Genomic DNA, 19,532 nt, shown 5'->3' on the forward strand with positions numbered 1-19,532 from the left:
TCACTAAGTCCTCTCTGACTCCCCTCAGAGAGCCAAAGATGCTGCTCGCTGTGCAGTCATGGCTGTCCTCTCTAAACTGGGCGTGGTCTTTGATCCTTTCCTGTACGGGACGCCCCGTGGGACTCTCTGCTGGCTTCACCTTCCCTACTTCTAACTCAAATCTCATCATCCCCCTCCCACTTGACTGAAAAAGCTGGGGCATTCGGGAGAGCAGACACTACTACGTCCCTCCCCCCTCCCTTAACACGTCCCTGTACACCAGCACCCATACTGAACCCGTGACTTTCAGACCCCAGGAAGCTTCAAGATGCTACCACACAGGGAAAGACAAGCTGAATGCCAGCAGGCACGGAGGAGAAACAGTCATGATCTGATGAGGCGCTAATATCACACTAACAACAGCATGTTAACACACCTGCCTGGGTCACATGTCACCTGGATTGGGGGGTAGGGAGCTCCTGGGACAATCAACAAAGTTTCAATGAGTTTTTCAAGCAGAATGAGGGAGCGGCAGGTGGTCATAAGCAAGCAAGCGAGAAAGGCACCCCCCCCCCCCCCCCCCGAAGGAGCCCAGCAATGTTTCGCGGGAGGGTGCTGCTAGGCCAAGATGGCGTTAAGTGCATGCGGGGCCTTGCAGAAGTGCTTCAGACGCGAAATCCAAAAGGTCATCTGCTATTTACAGTCAGGATACACAGTGGGAGGTGTGTTCCTCAGACACAAGGCAGTAGGTGGGGGAGAGGTGGTTCCCTGAGATACATAGCGTTAGGTGGAAGACAGCTGTTCCCTCAGACCCATGGTAGTAGGTGGAGGATAGACTGTTCCTTTGGGCTTATGGCTGAAGGTGGGGGAGAGGCTGATCCGTCAGATGCACGACTAAAAGTGTAGGACAAGCTGTTCACTCCGACGCACGGTGGGAGATGGAGGAAGAGGCTGCTCCCTCAGATGCATGGTGGTAGGTGGAGGAGAGGCTGTTTATTCAGATGCATGGTGGTAGATGGAGGAAAGGCTGGTCACTCAGATGCATGGTAGTAAGTGGAGGAGAGGTTGTTCCCTCAGATGCATGGTGGTAGGTGGAGGAGAGGTTGTTCCCTCAGATGCATGGTGGTAGGTGGAGGAGAGGCTGTTCATTCAGATGCATGGTGGTAGATGGAGGAAAGGCTGGTCACTCAGATGCATGGTAGTAAGTGGAGGAGAGGTTGTTCCCTCAGATGCATGGTGGTAGGTGGAGGAGAGGTTGTTCCCTCAGATGCATGGCAGTAGGTGGAGGAGAGGCTGTTCCCGCAGATGCATGGCAGTAGGTGGAGGAGAGGCTGTTCCCTCAGATGAATGGCAGTAGGTGGAGGAGAGGCTGTTCCCTAAGATGCATGACGGTAGGTGGAGGAGAGGTTGTTCCCGCCGGCGAGCTTTGGGTTCTGCAGGCCATAGGACCGCAGAGGATAAGGCAGAATTACCTTAGAACCTTGGATGGGAAAGAACTACCATACATCACAGAGTGTAAGGCCAAGCGTGGGGGTCACACGCGCCGCACGCCAGCGTCCTCATGTGGATTAATCAGGCTCACGCTGGGTTAATCAGCCACATGACCGTGGCCAAGCTTAATACACTGTGGGGGGGCAGAGGGGGCAGGCTGGAGTTTCTGCACTCGTCCAGCGACACCTGGGCTGTACTAGGTCAACACCGCTGGGGGAGGGATCGATTAACACATCTCTGAAAACCCCACAAAATACAGCGTTTATACTTCCTATCGGATTTATTTTAACCTTCTGTTAATGAAGAAAAACATACAAAGCACATAAAATCCAAACGAAAACCTATGTCAGGCCACATAGGCCTGTTACTACTTTGCAGGCATTAAACAATAACTCTGCTGTTACAGGAAAAAGGGAGGCTGATCATATTAAGGTCACAGACAATGGTGAAGGGTCACTGGGCGGAGCTGATTTTTTTGCATTTTGCATGTTCCAAATAAAACTTTAATCAGCCAAACAAGGGGATACACCGGTGTGTGTTATTAAAGGACCGGTGCCCTAGCTGGGTGCGCGAGGCAAACGACGTTCACAACCATTCAGTTACTCTGGCCCCCATACTGACGGGACTGTGGCAGCCAGCAACTGACACTGCGATGAGAAGCGGCATGCAGGGGTTTACAGGCCTGTAGGCCGATCCGTGAATGTGGCAGGCTTTAGGACTGCGGGGTGGAAAGCGGAGTCACCGAACTGAGTCTGGCATCACCGGCCACACCCCAGCTATGGAAAAACTCACCATATATTCACGGCGAGACAGTGTGGCTGGAGAGGAAGATGCACGATCCTCTCCGCTGAGAGTAATATTCAGCTCCGGGACGATCATCTATCCACCAATTTTCTGCACTAATAAATCAGTGTGATTCACTGGAGACGTGAGAAAATGCGAAAGCGCTGACAGGAGAGGCACCAGCTGGCCCGGCTGCCGCTGAATTAACGTATGCGAGCGTCCCCCCCCGCGATTCAGTGACTGACCACAGTAAATATGGCCGCCATATTTTATGATAAACGTAGGTATCCATTCAATAAAAAGCCAAATGTTACATCGGCCTGTTAATTCCCATTAGTAGCGCTACAGTGGCTCGAGGTAATATTCCGGAATCTCACATCTACAGCCTGCCACCAAATCGTTGTGGGGTGTGAATTTGAATGTCCATCCTCTGAGAACTAGATAGATTTCTCCCCCACGTGGCTCAAGCTGCCTGCAACAGCACACCGAGGCGAGAGATAAATAAAGCCCCCTGCCCACCCGCACTACCGCACAGCAGCGTCCATCAGCTATGACACCCAGATTTAGTCCACACTCCCGTCTCTCTCAGGGTTGCCAACTTTGGTTAGCTGGCGTTCGTGAGATTTTCAATTCAAGACAAGTCTACATGCATATTTACATGTATGTAACAGTTTAATTTCCTTGCAAAAAATCTGTAGGGTTTATAAGCTACCCCAACACTTTTGATACAGCTAACTTCAGGTCTATAATGGAATAATATAGATTTTCCATAAGATTTCTTGCCTGAGCATGAGAGTATGAAGGCGTGAGTGTCGCGCCAGATTTGTGAGAGTTGGTTTATTTCGGGGTGACGTTGACCCGCGATGAGGGTCCAGTGAGTATCTTCTACTGTCCTTGACTGAGTGAAGCTTCATGCTGAGGATATTTCCCCCTCTTTGGGTCTTCCACATGCTCCCAGATATCATATGAGTTTAAAAATCTGCCACAGCCCCCACTGCACCCCGAAATAGTAACAGCCCCCTCTTCCAGCACTACCGGCCCCGGGGCCCCACCCTCACGCAGGGGCTCCTTGCCACAGAGGCCCTACACACTCCTTCCCTGGTCCCACTAGGATTGAGGCCGGCCAGACAGTGCGAAAGAATTGGTCTCTCTGAGCATGCTAATCTGCTCTTCCCAGAATGCCCTGGGAGGCTCCGCTCGAGAACAGGTCCAACAAATTACCTGGTCACCAGCCGGAAGACTTGTTTCATGTCTAGCCTAGTTTGAAAGGCTAAGGGAATAGGCTAACCTACGTTGTCGCGTGGCTAACCTAGTTTGAAAAGCTAACCTAAGGCTGTAAACTGACTATGAAATAAAAGCAAATATACAGACACCAAGTGGCGTCCCTGTCTATATCATAAAGGTGAATTTATGGCGCAGGGGGGTGGGGGAAGGGTATCAGTAAAAACTTCACCCATCAGGTCAACCCTGGTCTTTGTGCCCTGCATAACACACACAATTGTGCTCCTCTTCGCTTTTTGGGCTGTTTTAGGTTGCCTGCTACAAAAAGCCGACGTTTCCATCTATTTTGCTGTTCAAAGTGCTGTTCATTCAGCCGCTTTTCCTCCCTTTCCTTTCATCCAATGAAAAGCCACCCCGGTTGGCCGCTGCCTCCATGTCTCGTGCCTCGCTTATCGAGCCAGGAGCACACTCCGCTCCAGCCGCACCACGCCACGCTCCCCAAACCGAAGTCCCCTTTTATCTGTCCTGATGACAATCGCACAATAAGCTTGTTTTCTGTGTAGAATTGTATGATATTTCTCCAGCAATGGATTTCCTTCCTTTTTGAATATTTCCTTTGAGGAAAATGTGATGCTATCTGTTCACGGCATTAAGCTGCAGTACTGCAGGAATTAGCCATGGTCTCTATAATCTTCCAAACCAAAAAGGTCTTTTCGAAATTTGGCGGGGATCAGACAATGAGGAGCTGCAATATGACAGTTATTTTAAGGGTTTCATAAATGTCTGTTTGGCAGGTGAAATACTTTTGTTTTGAATTGCATATTGCATCGTACCAAAATTATGATCAGCCGCATGCTTACTGTACTCCATTTCCCAGCATGCTTTGCTGTTTTTTTTATGGCAAATGCCCTGCCATTTGACAAGACCATGTGACTATCCAAGTGGTTTCACAAGTGTAAGTTAAAACTTTCATAGTAATTCCTCAGAGTTACCAGTTTCTTTGTCAGCTGAACCCTGTAATCCAGTGCATTACCCATAATGCATGACAGCGGGGGGGGGGGTGCCTTCCTGATAAGACAATGGAAAATATTTGTTACAACATAGGTGCAGTCATTTGATGTTTGAGCGCGTTGGCGAGTGGGAAGTCATGAGGCGTTCAATTAAAACCAGCACCCACAGTTTACTGGTTTACTAATGGTGCAGCGACGCGACAACAGTGCATAAACAGTGATAGGACACAGCCACTCTCATTAAGAGGCTCACCATTGACAATGATCCACGCCACCTCCAAAATGTCAAGCCCCCCAAATCAACCCCACAGGACCCTGAGCCCCCCCCTCCCTTCTCTCCCTGCAGAAGATGTCAGCGATGGAGAGCCGGGGAGGGGCAGGCTGGACCAGCGCGCCCCACTTACGCCAGCCTCCCGACACACAGGAGAGACAGCACACTTTCCGGATAAAATTAGAAGCAAGGTGCCATCCTGGGCCAGCCAGAGGAGCGGGGGGGGTGGAGGGCTCGTCTTGCCTCACTGCCGGGTCGATCTGCAATCCTGGCTGCTTCAAAGACGTCCCTTAATCGCGCTATTGATCTGGCCCCCGCTATTTTGCGGCACAAACATCTCTGATTTGCTTTAATAGCCATGAAAATAGCGGGTTCCCTGTCAAAAGTCGAACCTTTAAATGCACTTTTAATGTGCCTTCCAATGTGGCAAATTTAATAAAAGAGCCTGATTATATTCAAATGCTGAAAAAAACACCCCAACATTGCCTTTGAGCAATTTCACTCACTCCCATAAAAAAAAAGACGTCCTTCTCTTTTTACTTTCTAAACGAATCTTTCAATGACCATTGATTCATATTTTTCACAAGACAAAGGTGGGATTTCTCCAGAGATAGGCATTCCGGGTGTAGGGGTGGGGGGCAGAGGGAACGGCGGAAGGCAAAGAGGGAGATGCAGATTGCCACTTGAGGGACAGACGCTCTCTTATCTGTTTGTTTCTCAAAGTCGGAAGAAGGCATCCTGATTGGATACCGACACTGACAAACAGGGCGGCGCTGGGGAGAGAGGTGAGGTTTCAGACTAAAGGTGCCTGACAGTCACATGGGGCGGGAGAAAAATCAGGAGACAGGCCCCTTTCATTCACCTGTAGCTCCATTTTGACAGTCTCTCAGCCATTGTCCATACCCCAGACCCCTTTTTTTCCATTTTTTAAAAGACTGTTGAGATGAGATGCATTTTGGGAAATCATTCCATAGACAAAACACCACGACAATCACACGACTCATAGCGCAGAACACGTGACCGAGCTGGGCTGAGGGGACCCAGCCTAGTGGCCTGACTGATGTACCCTTGTACCCTGATCATAAAGACTTAACCGAAAGCTCCTCTGTTAGGAACCAGCACTTTGAACTAATCAGGACACAAAAAGCAGCATATTTCGCTTTTGGGTGAGTGTGAACGACAATGATAAAAACAGACAAACTGGGCCAAGGATGATAAGATGGCTTTCTGGCTGCATACCATCATCCCCAAGGACTCATTTGGCAAGCAAACACTCTCGCACACACACACTCATATACACACACACTCATATACACACACACTCATATATACACACACGCACACACACACTTACGCATGCATACACACACACACACAGATTTGTAATTATATCTTTGTGGGGACTCCCATTAATTTCTATGTGGAAAACTCTAATCCCAACATGACAACCTTAACCCCTACCCAGCCCTAACCTTAACTATAAGTAACCAAACAAGATATGACACTTCTGACATTTTTAGATTTTTGATTGAGTCACACATCTTTGTGGGACCTGGAAAATGGTCCCCACAATATCGAAACAATAAGTTTTTATTACATTATAGGGAACGTTTGGTCCCCACAATGTAATATAAACATCATCCACACACACACACACACCAGTAAGTCCATGACTTCTACTACACACAATGCCCCATCCCCCTAACAGCTCTGCCTGCTTCAGCACCCCCACCCGTCCAACTCTCCACAGCTAAAACATGGCACAGAATCACATAAGAAAAAACAACCAGGTCACCCTCCCCCCCCCACCTCAGCAGTGATGTATGGTCACATAAGCGTAAGGAGAGTAACTCCCAAGCTATCAGGAGCTTGAGAAATCCCTTGCCTTTGTTCCCTCTATTTCAAAAACAAAACAATTTCCCTAATTAGAGGGGTATTCGTTTGCTGGTCAACAGCCAAGGACAGTCTGCTTTCAAAATTTCATCCCTTTAAAACGAGAAGAGACTCGGCATTAACGATGCTTAATTAGCGTTAGCTTCTAAGCTTCAGTTTACTCCCGATGAGCAGAAGTGGAGTATTTTTAGCAGCTGCTAGCTCCTTGAAGCGCGCGCAGCTCTCCAAAGAGTGCTGCCACTTCCTAAGTGTTGATTCATCTTGGTGATTAAACAGGTCTGCACACCCCTGTTCTTAGTGCTTCATCAAAGGATTCACTCTAGTGCATTGTGGGTAAAGTGCCTGTACCCACTCCCCATTCTGTGGCACTGTGGACCCCCTCACACGCAATGTGTTTTTCTATCAGTTTCAGGTGGACGCCCTCCTACAAACACCAAGCTGTACAGGGTCCATGTTGGGTGTCTAAAGCATGTAACCATGGTTAATTAAAGAGTCTTTCCATCTTTATATTATCAGGCTTTAAGGAGCAGACAAAAGATCCTCATATGATTCTACTAACTGATACCCAATGGGTCATCTTCAATGTGCAAGAAAACAAGATTAGACTGTATGAATTTTTTTCCTTATGCGATAAAGATCAATCATAAAATCGTATGGTGGGGACTGCATTTAGCACACAGCCGTTCTTCTTTTATTAATATATTTTAAATAAACGGCAAAACTGCTGCTAGTGCCATAAATAAAAACAATGCTCTGCTCCATACATAATATAAAGTCAGTCCTGTTACAACAAGAATCCGTTGTAACGCGTCGATTCGTACCCAAATCTAACACAATGCCAAATCACATTTGTATTTGCGAAATTTTCAGTCGGAGAGAAAAGCACTACGCGAACTACAATGTGATAGCGTAGCGAGAAACACTACTTGCCTGCAAAAACAGCTATCTAAGTGAACGATGGTGATGTCTGATTCGTAAACAAATCGTTCTTTTGAACCGGTTCTTTTACAGTTAATCGGCCGAACTGGTTTTCAAATCTAAAAGAATTTGTACATCCGCACATTGCACAGTACAAAGTCTTAGATTCTTCAAATCTAAAAGTATTTGACAAATTACAATATAAAAACACAGCAATCTTTTTAAATTCACTTCGATTTGCTTTTTGTAGACTGTCCATAGCCGTGTTGCCTTCAGTGCCCCTCGGCTCACTACTCACGACTCACGGGAATCCACGAGTTAGTGAGTTTGGCACGTTTTCCTGAAGCAGTTACTAGGCAATTCTCCTAAGACTCATAACGATATCATTTATTAATGCAATATTATTATTTCTTATTTATAATGTATATACTGTAATTACATTTTTGAACAATGGTATCACAATTTTTATTATTTGATTGATTTTGTTTGGTGTACGTTACTAAATTTTGGAGTCACATTCATCGAACCCTTTTTTTCCCTGTTGGATATGTGCATTTGAGCACGCAATTTTAGCGAATGCAGGGTTTTTCAGGAACGCATTAGTCAGGTTACGTATTTTTAGTGAACTGGCTCAGAAAGATGGCGTGTCTGTAACATCTCAAACACCTGTCACCGAGTGGCTCACTAACACACCGCGGGAAATCGGGGGGGAACCACAAGTGTATGAGCACAAGTCTCCACTCGGCAGGTAAACACACATGAATAATGAACGTTGCTGAATAATTCATTAAACATTTCAATTATCTTCCTGAGCCTATAAATATTCTACTGGGGAAATGCATGCTTTCTCCTGAGAGAGGAACCAACTTTCCACTCTTCTCAAAACAGCACCCATCAAATATTCATCCAAGTGGTCAGCCCAGCGGTGTCGGTAGTCCGTCATCCATGCTGCCACGACTCCCAGACAAAGGACCCTCGCAGTGGTCAGAAACCCATGATGTCACTCTGGGGCTCCTGCAAAGCCCGACCCCCCAGCATACTTATACCTTTGGAGTTACCACGGTGCTGAAACGGTCTATGAAATGTGGAAAGGGGACTGAGAGCATGACGGTCATGACTGTTTAAGGTCTCAGTTGCGAATGCCTGTTACAGGCACGTAATCCATTCATCTAACATGCAGAAGGATACCTCAAGCTCATGAGAGGACTGGTGTTTTTAAGAAATAAGTTATTCCATGGGTAGTTTTGAAGATATGGCAAAATGAACCAGTGTCCATGGACAGGATAATAGGAAGAGAAAATGGAGTATCTGTTTCTCAGATGATGTGGAAAGGTTGGACATTAGATGGACCAGAACTAAGCTGAGGATGATGTTCTTACATCCATCTCTGGTCTTTTAAAATGCACCATAACTGTAACTGTCTTCAGGAATCAACATAACACTGCATGACATCTATTGAAATGTTCTGCAATCGCTGAAGCAGGGAGATCCCTAAACGTTGTGCAGTCTTCCCAAAATGCCATGCAGGAACGCGAATGTCGGGGTACTTTATGGTTCTGGACGGGGGGACTTCCTTTCGGTCAGCTACCAGCCAATGAGGACGGCTTGGATGCTGGGTGCTCTTCTGATTGAGGCTGTGGGGATCTCGCTGTCTTGAATGTTCTTCGGTAGGCCGCACGCAAGAATACGAGCCGAAATATCCTGTTATTTTTTTCGGATCCACAGTAGGTATGGATGCATGTGTCCACTAGTTTTATGAATAGAACATCCCTTAAAGTTAGATCAATCCAGCGTCTCAGGCCGAGGAAAAATGAGAATGGAGATGTGCTGTTTTGTTTAGCTCATCTCCCAGGCCTGGAGACAGCCCTCCTCAGTCAATGAGGAGCCTTCAAATCCAATTTAAAGGTTATTGTCATGAACGAAAAGAAAAAAACAACAGAATTTCCCCCTGGCTGTTTCGGAAGCAGCAGCACAATGGAGCATCAAGCTGGATGTTGGAGGAGACGGGGACCCGGCGGCAGGCTGGCCCGTCGTGTTTGCCGTGTGCAGCCTGAGCATGTGGAGGAGAGGCCAGTCACAGCTGCCCTCCCCCTCCTCAGAGTCGGGGGGAATCTGTACAGTGGCCATGGATGGAGAGCTTACAGGGAGAGTGATCTCTGAGCCACACTGGCACGCTTGAGGGGACGTTCCAGAGGAACAACAGAACCACTGCAGATATCGGACCCAACAAGGGGTCCAACAGACTCGAGGTGCAAATATCATGTTCGCCCCTGGGGGCAGGAATTGCACAATCAAGCGAAACAATAAGCAGAGACATCACCCCCAGTGAGGGGCTGTCACAGGCCAACCCCGCCCCCCCCCCCGACATCGCCTTTGTGCTCGGCACAAAAGGAGACGTTGTCAAACGTTTGCAGAGAGAGACGTGGTGCCCAGCGGAACGGGGGTGCGGGACACAAACAAGCAGTGTGGGAGGACGGCCGGGGGGGGGGGCTGACATGTGGAAAACGCCCCCCTGATCTTAAGACAGAAAGAGAGGCTTCAAGGGCGCACCGCGGCCTTCAGGCAGATGCCAAGACACAACTCTCTGCTGGGGGAATTTACAGGCTTCTTCAATAAGGTACCAGAAACAGCAAAGGAGCCTGTACTTGTTCAGCATATACACTCAGGGGCACCGTAATGGTCGGGGGGAGTTAGAGGGATTCCACGCATCCCTGACTGACAGGGGCCCTAAATGTAATTGGATTGGTCTGGGTTGGGGGCCCAAAATGATACACTTTCATGGGGCCTAAAATCTCTAAGTGTGGCCCTGTATGTACTGAGGGAAAAACTAGAGACATGGGAGAAAACATCTGCAATATTAGACACCAGGCAAGAGCAGCACATGTTCAAAAGCAAATTTATAGGACCTGTCATCAAAAACTGCCTTTTATCCATGAAAAGGACGATTTGACAGGAGGTAAAACACTTAACATTTAACACGGACTCGGGAAAGGAAGCGGCAGCCAAACCACGACTCATTCTGAATCCTCCCCTTAATGTCAGCTAGGACCTTCACCCGTTGCCATTGACGACAGAAGCGATTACAGATGGGGTACGGACGTCTTTCTTATTCTGTGACGTGCGCCCGCAGCCGATCAACGACGGAGGAGAACTCTTCACGTCGCTCAAAGACAGCTGGTACACTTCACCTGACGTGCTGCTCGTCTACGAGAGAAAAGGAAGCAGGTCTGAAGGTGCAGCCCGTCACATTGAAGAGCCCTCGTTTAATAATTAACCCTATTAACGCTGAAATCCACTCGTGCACTAGAAAAGGGAGGCCATTGTGGAGCCAGATGTTTCACACCTGTCCTCTCACAGAAAGGGATGCTGGATGGCTTTCAAAGGAGATGCTTCTGGAGGCTTAATAACAGCGAGCCGCTCGCGAAGACCGGGCTGAGTGCCGATTAATCTGCCCGTGTCGTCTGCCTTTGTTAAAACTCCGGCTGCACGGTGAAGAATCACTCCTGTCGCGTGTTCCTGGGGGGAAGTGGCAGCCATCGCACGCACACACACACACGCAGGAGGGGCATCACGGTGCACACACGTGTCGCCTGATAAGAGAGGTCACTCAGCGAAGGGCGTCACGGAGAGGGTTACAGCTAACAGAGAGAATGCCAAGTCTGAGCTTGGAAGGAAGGGGACAGGTTCTGCTAGTGTGGGATACGACTCCATGGGAGCTCATGCATATTAGCGTAGCACAAGCTAAAACCTTGGGTTCCTTTAAATCAGAGCTAGATAAGATCTGAACAGCTTTAGGCTATTAGTTAAATTCCGAGTGAGCTTGATGGGCGGAATGGCCACCTCTGGTTTGTAAAATTCTTATGTTCATGTGTTCTTAAATCTCCGTCAGGTTTTAGCCTTATTGATCATTAACTCTGATTGGTCAATTCATGGGTCACATGACTCAAAGCATAACACTGTAGCCACACACTGCTGAGACTGTAAGTTGAAATCCTGGTTCTGTGTGTGTGTGTGTGTGTTTGTGTGTGGTTTGTATGTTTTTCATATTTTTATCGTGGTTTCTCTGGGGGGAGGCTTTTGTTTTCCTGCCACAATTAAAAGGCACGCAGGTCGTGTCCCTAAATCGCCCTAGTGTATGTGTGTTTGTGAGGAAGGGGTTGGCCAAGTACCCAGTGCATGCTGGGATTGCCTCCAGCCTCACCGCACCCCAGTGCTGGATGAGCACTTATAGAAAATAGATGGATGTTTATTGAGTCCTGCCCAGCGTAACATCTTGGGATGCTACACAAACATTAGCAGCATTGTTCATTAGAACTGCTACATTATTACCACCGTTATGCCTTTTGTGTAATTTAAAACTGACAACCCATAACAAACATAGTCTTTCATAACAGCATGTCTAAGTACCTCGTGGGTAGGAATGTGTTTAAAATGTAAGCTTGGACCTCATGAGCAAAAACACAGCAACTGTTAGTGATTCTTCAGTGTGGGCCCACAGGGAGCCACATTTGCAATGCTAATTAACGCAAATTACGCAACTCCCCGGTTTAAGGCTGGAGAATACATTCTGACAATAATGCTGAATTAATATCAGGCTCATAAACCACCCTATGACCCTGACCAGTATAAAGGGCTGCAAGGTGGATGGTCACAAACCACTAGAAGACAAAGAAAAAAATCAGCCAAACCCCTCCATACAGATATACTCCAACCCCATTTCTTAACTATTGATTATACTCGAATTTTCACTCCCCTCATAACATAACAAGTCTGCTCGCAGACCACCTAACCCAACCCCCCAACGGCAACATGCTTTCCACGCACACAGCCCCTGGCCCGTGGGGACCGAGTGGGCATCGTCATGGTGACGCGGCCCTCGAATCGCCACGGCGATGGAAGCAGCAGATTCGTTTAATTGCCAGCCTGAAGGTCTACAATGGGCGCGTCAGGGAAGTTAATGATAATACTTATCATAACAATGTGCGGGCGGCAATGCGGCGGATGTCAACTCATTTCCCTATTAATTCCAGGGCAGGAGTCAGGGCAACAATGTAAATCAGATAAATTAATGCAAATATATAAATAACAGGGATCGCAGGCTCTGTCCTGTGAGTCTTGCCAGAGAATAATAAATGTTCATTTTTTTTTTTCATCCCAGGCTGAGAATAATGTTGGAAGAAGGCATTTACTGGAAAAGCAGGAGCTGAAACGGAATCTTTAAACAGTAATGGTGACTCCCTGGAAGCCGGAGAAACACCCAGGTTGGCCTGAAGCTGCTCTCCAGGTAAGCAGAGGCTGCTGCCCTGGCCCTCACACTAACTGGAGGGGTGTCCGCTTTCGGCCCAGCAAACACGCTTCCCCACCGCTTCCACTGAATCCTGCTTTTGTCAACATCTGGACAAGCCTTAGGCTCTCGGCTTCTTCGCACTGAAACTCAAGTCTGAGGAGAAGATGATTCTTCAAGTGTGAGAAAGCCTGTATTGATCATGGTTCCCATCTCTGGCACCAGTCGGAATCTCTTACTGGGATGCAGGCGATCTGACAGAGCTTCTGATCTCTCCACGCCGCTCCTGGCTTGCCCATCGCCTGGTGACCCCCCCCCCCCCCCCCCCCCACTCGGGATTCTGGACCCTCCCGTAGACCACTTCGGGGCAGATGTACGCGTGTTAGAGATGGCCAGTTCGCAGATCCGGCATGGCCAGTTCGCAGATCCGGCATGGCCAGTTCGCAGATCCGGCGTGCTGTGCACTGTCATTAATGTCAGAGGCAGTCTAATCTTCTGAAGCAGTGCTGAGTGACTGCAGCTCAGCCCAACTACAGCCACTCACACACAGGCCATGATAGGCGGACAAAATAAAGCAAAGCTGTTGTTGGTTCAATGTTTTTCTTCTCACTTCAAAAAACCGATTAGCTTGGTTAAATGCAACTTTCTTATTTATGTCTATGGATGAATCTATTTTTTACAGATTAAACTGAATAAATTATTTACATTGAGGAAACTTCAGATATCTCATGTGCTAGATTACTTCAAATACATTTTGATTCAAAACAACTGGGGGGGGCAGCCAACCGGATGTCTTGGTCCTGTCTCCACTAGTCGCTTGGACTCACTTCCTCTAAAATCTGATTGGTTCTCTTTACTTATGCAAAAATGTTCTGAGGGCAGAATGAAAAATGACTGATTCAAAGAGATAACCAATTGGATTTTAGAGGAGGTGGGTCCAAGCAACTAATAGAGACAGGACCAAGACATCTGATTGGCTGCCCCCCCCCCCTTGCCTCTAGTTGTTTGGACCTACCTCCTCTACAATCTGATTGGTTATCTCTCTGAACCAGTCATTTCTCTTTTTGCCCTCAAAATTAAGTAAAACTTCCATGAGTGCGGTTTTAGGCGAGTGTGGTCTGTTCATACATACTATGCCATGTTTATGCGACAAAATTACCCCTGAAATGGACGCAAACACGTTAGTACATCTACCCCCTCAGTGCCCAACTGAAGGTTGCAGCACCAAACCCTCTCACCCCAACCGAGAACATAATCTGACTGTGGACTTGCCACTGAGAAGGAAATAAGCAGCTGATGTAAAGATCGCGCTGGAAGCAGGGATCTAAGCTCAATCTGACCCCAAACTGCTTAGAGAGCTTAGTCATGTGACTGTACATGTACAGCCCCCCCACCAGGCATGAGGAAACATTCTGCTGTCCTGAATGCCTGAACCATGACTGATTTGGTTCCATTTTCCAGTCCCCACTGAAACATCATTGCTTTGGTTCGTTTCAATAATTGTTTGTTTTCCCCATTTTAACGTTCAGTCTTAAAAGTGAAAAATCCACCCCCATATCCACCTATCTGATTCATATAAAGGGCAGCAAATACGCTCCCCACACTGACCTCGGCACCCTGAAGTATTTCGTTCAGGCACTTCGCTGGACGCCTTAGCTGCATCTGAATGACCCCTGCTTCCTACAGTGCTCCCTATATCCTTCCCTCAGTCTCTGCAGCGCTGTTTACCCATCTAAGTGCACATGCTCCACTTCCGGTCACTTGTCTAACACGGGGGGGCACGTCGAAGCCCGACACAACATAATCCATTTATATAACAAATTTAAATATTCATGTGTCTTCAAGCAAGACACATCACTCAGAAATGGGGGGGGGGGGGCACCCAAATTCAGAACAAATGCGAGTTAATGAAGCCCCCCTCAGGGAACTTCCAAATCCAGAGCGCGACTAGTCAAGGCAGAGAGTTACAGTAAACATAGCAGAATAAACATTAAAAGCATGCTGCTCGCTCTAGGCTGTTTCCCTGGCGTGCGTGTGTCTGTGACAAACTGGCTTCCTGCCCAGGGTGTCCCCTCCCCAGGGTCGGCCCCGGGCTCACCAGGACCCCGCTGTGGTCACAGAAAGCCGGTGCATGAAAACCACCATGTAATTCACTTTGGATAAAAGCAAATTAATTAAACATCCCCAACACACATACATCTGTATCTCCATTATGCTCTAAGACTTCCAGGCGTGCAGTAGACTGCCACCATATTGCAGGAGAGGGGGAGGGGTTTAAACACATTTTCGGGGCGCCTCTGGTAAGAGACATGGATCTCATCAAAGAGGACACGCTCTCCACATTTACTGCGCTGTGTCAGAGGCTCCGCTTCGACCATCGGAGGAAAATTACTAAATTAAACATCACATTCTCTCTTGATCGGACCAAATGTCACATTACAGCAAATTACATGCGAGCCAGGCCAGAATACCCACAATGCCCTGCTCCGAAGTCCAAATGAAGAACATATGTGCATATTAAATGATGCAATCATTTGACAAAATGGGGGCATAATGATAAAAAAAGGGTGGGGGTTGCAGCCGACCCCCAGACAGCACAGGACGCACGTCAGAGACACCAGCCCATCACATTTACATTTTTTAACACAATATACCTTAAAATAATCGAGCATTACTACCTGAAATGCCATTATCTGATTTTATTTGGACCCCAACTGATAACAGAAAGCTAGGGAATCCCCGATTACAAAAAACAGTGGGGAAATAATCTCCCTGTAGGCATCTATATAAATCATTTCAGTTTACCGTTTAAGGCATGAAGTAAGAGATTAGGGCAGAATCGGAGCCGCATCGTGAAGAGTTACCTGGAGCAGCTTTAGAATAGTTAATAGTTACAGCTAGCCGCTGGCTCAGGCTGTACGTCGCGGTACCTATGTCAGGCCGCCCAGCCATCCCACGAGGCCCAGAAACTACAAGTGGGCCGACACAAAGAGGTTAGAAAGCTTAGGTGTGAAAGCCAGAGAATCACTGGGAGGTGACACAGCACAGCGCTGCAGGACGGGTCGATACGGCCGTCTGGCTCACCTGTGACACGGTTATTAAGAAACAAGCGGCTTTTATGTAACGATACATTTGTTACCCTTGACGGCGGCTCCTCCCCTTGATTCAGGAGTGTCTGACAGCCCTGCAGAGATTTAGCAAATCCTGTCTTCTCAGCTATGTTGCCCCCTACAGGATTCACTCTAATAAAATACATCCATCCAACCACATTAAACACCAGCTTTGATCCTTCCAAAGGGCCTCACTCCCGTTAACGACGCAGAAGCACCTGATAACTACATAAGGCAAGTTCGTTTAATTCTTTTATTTTACCCAAGAGTTAATCGATTCGTTTTAGAGCAGCTGCTGATGTACCTCTTAAGTGCTATACTGCTTTAAATAAGCCTGACGTTTGACTGTATTTCTCTCTGGCCACCAGGTAAGCAGACTGAGAGGCCCTGAGCTCTGCCCTGGGGAGCTGGGGTAGTAAGAAGGCTTAAAGGAGCTAGACCCCCACCCTGGGACAATCATCATCCCCCCATTAGGGCTTGTTAACATCACTGGATCAACTTTAAACTGGCTCTTCCATACCAACAGGTAAGCAGAAAAATCACTGATATGCTACGTGCACAACTGAGCTCCGCAAATAAGTGAAATAATTACAAATGGTAGGCAGACTGCACTTAAAGGAAGATGACAGTGTGCAGTGTTACGGGGGACACTGGCTCACTGGAGTGTTAGGTGCTAATGGGGAGGAGTCTGGGCAGAAATCGCAGGACTCGCAAGCCTCAGAGCTGCTGCAGCGCTGCAGCCAGCTTCCATGTGGGAACATGTGCAGGAGATGCATTGTGTTTGGGGGATGTGCTTTCATTTACCCCATAGCCGGTGAAAGTAGGTACCAACAGGCAAAATCTGACAATTAGCCCAGGTTACGTTTAATTGGTCAGAATGCTTTATTTTGATAGCAAACAAATAAAGACACAAAAAACAGGAGTCATTATCATTAACGGCTTTTTGAGATGTGGCTGTCGGAGCCCTTGACCTGAGCTACCGGGGCAGCTGCAGCTTTCCGCCCTCGAAAATCGTTGGTTTCCAAGGCCTGATTTGGTACCTAAGTTAATTGGGTTTTTGTAGGCTTCTATGAGAAAACTGAAGGTGAAACTGACTGATATTTTAGCTGAAAAATGCTGAAAAATCATTCCGTCCCAATGGATAATTTCAGTGCGGTTTTTGAAAGGAAGAACAACAAGGCAGAGGCGGGGCAAAAAGAGAAGGAAATATCATTGTGAAAAAAAATATTTAAATGTGACATTTCTAGATGGAGAAAAGTGGAATCTGAAGCGTTTTGGGGTCGTTCACTTACCTGCCGGTACTTAGTGAAAGATCCAGAGGACGTGAGTTTGACATGCTCACTGTTCCTGGCCAAACATTTAGTCGTGCTGGCTGGTCATGCAGAGTAAAAATTCTGAGAAGAATATGGCTATAGAATATGACAGGACTGGACCGGATCGGCTGGTCACTGTTCTGCCTCCAGTATATTTTTTATCTGTCCTTCTGGCTTCCCTGTACATGTGCAGAGCTGCAGGTTAATACAACAGTGCAAATTTGAACGGTTCCTGGCCACTTCATGCTATTTGTCACATTTAACATGGCAGAAAGTGAAAAATATATTTTGTTTCTCAGATATATGGCTCATAGTTGTTGCTCGGAGGTCATACAACTCCCAGTGACCCTTTCTCTATTACCTGCACTATTCTACCTTCACGTAGTAACAGAAGCTCATGGGAATTGGGGTTCCCCACAAATATAGGGACATATTTTATTAGTGTCTATATCATGCAACCCTCACCAGGACTAACCAGTGATTGAAGATGGATAAAAATGTTGTATTGTTGTGTTCACAGGCAACATGACAAGTTTTGAGAGAACATGAAGTTTACTCTCCACCACAAACGGGAACAGAAATGTTCCTGGTGACGTCAGAGAGTGAAAAATGTCATAAAACAAGAGGCCTGTTTTACGGAGTCTTAGGAGAGACAAAATGAATCTAATATCATTATTAGGGGGCATTGTCCCCTTTCCACACAAAGCCTTTATAAAAACAGGGCAGCATTCTTACAGCGATGCGTAGTAATTTAGCTGAGATCGGCAGGTTATATGGATGCGTATAAATAAATGGCTTACCGGGAGCTGGGCTCGGGCCGCGTGAGTGATGGCACATTACCGGACTCCGCCAAAGCCCTGCATTATCGCCGTGATCGATCACTAGCCCAGTGGCTGCTGGTAACCTAGTTAATGAAACCCACTTGGTCTCGGTTGGACTAATTGCCTTATTAGGGTATTTTTTTTCCTTGAGATGAAAAGGTTAGGAAGCACCTGGAGATGCCTGCAAGGAAGGTGTCTACCCGGGTTTAGTCTTTAGTGCTTTTTTAACACTCATTTTTAACTTTGCCTGTCTTAAAGGGGCAGCAATCATTATTTTTGTGTTTCATCAGTTTCTACAATTAAAAGTCTGTACCTCTTGGAAATGAGTTGCCATGCCAAAAAGAGGGCTACTCAGTAGTTACTCGGTACTGCTCTGGGACACTTGGTATCGAGCCAGCCTGCCCTGTTGCCTTTACCTTTAATAAAACTCAGGCCTGACACAGGGCATGCATCAGAACTCTGCGCCCCTTTAATAAGCGGACTGCTTACATCTCAGAAGGAGCGAGATGCACTCTGTTTACGGGGTGTAATTCACGTGGGAGTGAATTACGGCCCGAATCATGCCCCCCTCCCACTATTAATGGTATTGGTCTGAGAAGGGGGGTGCGTGGGATCTGTGCTCATTACAGGTGCAGGCCGGGAAGTCATAAATCGCATCATTTCTGCCACCCGCTTGCGGTCTGGCCCCCTGCCGCAGTGGAGCCATGCAGTGGCTCGGGGGAGGGGAGGCGGCGGGGTCTGTGACCACGACGACTGCATGCGAGAGGAGGATGGGGCCCCTTCCTCAGTGGGGGGGCAGATATTATTTATAATATTTTATATTATACAGCAGGATAATTAGGGGTGTCCTAGCACTGGAAGCCGCAGCCGTGTCAGCGTGTGCTGGGGTTGGGGGGCCGAGGTCCAGGCACAGACACCGAGCCTGAGCGCCTGCGACTCCGTGGCAGTCAGAGCCCAGAGAAAAGGGACAATTAGCTGCATTTTTTCTGGTCTATTTATCCCGAATTAAACAAAGACAGAGATGACTCTCCTCGCCTATTTTTCTACTGAGAAATCATTTTTAAAAGATGCATCTTGAAAAATATACCGCTGCTTGTAGTAAAAACTATTTAGGAGATCTTGGGATGTTTACCAGAAAATCCTGATCATTTCTCTCTTCATCCAGTAATGACTTCATTTCCATCTCTAGTCCACTTTAATCTTTCTGTCTACTGTTTATTTTTACAGCCAGCAGTAGTTCTCGTATTAACTTAGCAAACAATCTTAAACCGGGATTACTTTAAATCCTGATTTCTCTATTCCCTGCCATCCAAAGCGAGCTGTTCCACGCGTGACCTGTTATCTCATCTCATCTCTACCATGTCATGCAGTAGAATTATCTCCAGTGACAGGGTACATAACAGAGTTTAAAACATTTAAAGCAATAATTTATCAAAGA

This window comes from Brienomyrus brachyistius, chromosome 21 (assembly GCF_023856365.1).
Source record: "Brienomyrus brachyistius isolate T26 chromosome 21, BBRACH_0.4, whole genome shotgun sequence".
Lineage (NCBI taxonomy): Eukaryota > Metazoa > Chordata > Actinopteri > Osteoglossiformes > Mormyridae > Brienomyrus > Brienomyrus brachyistius.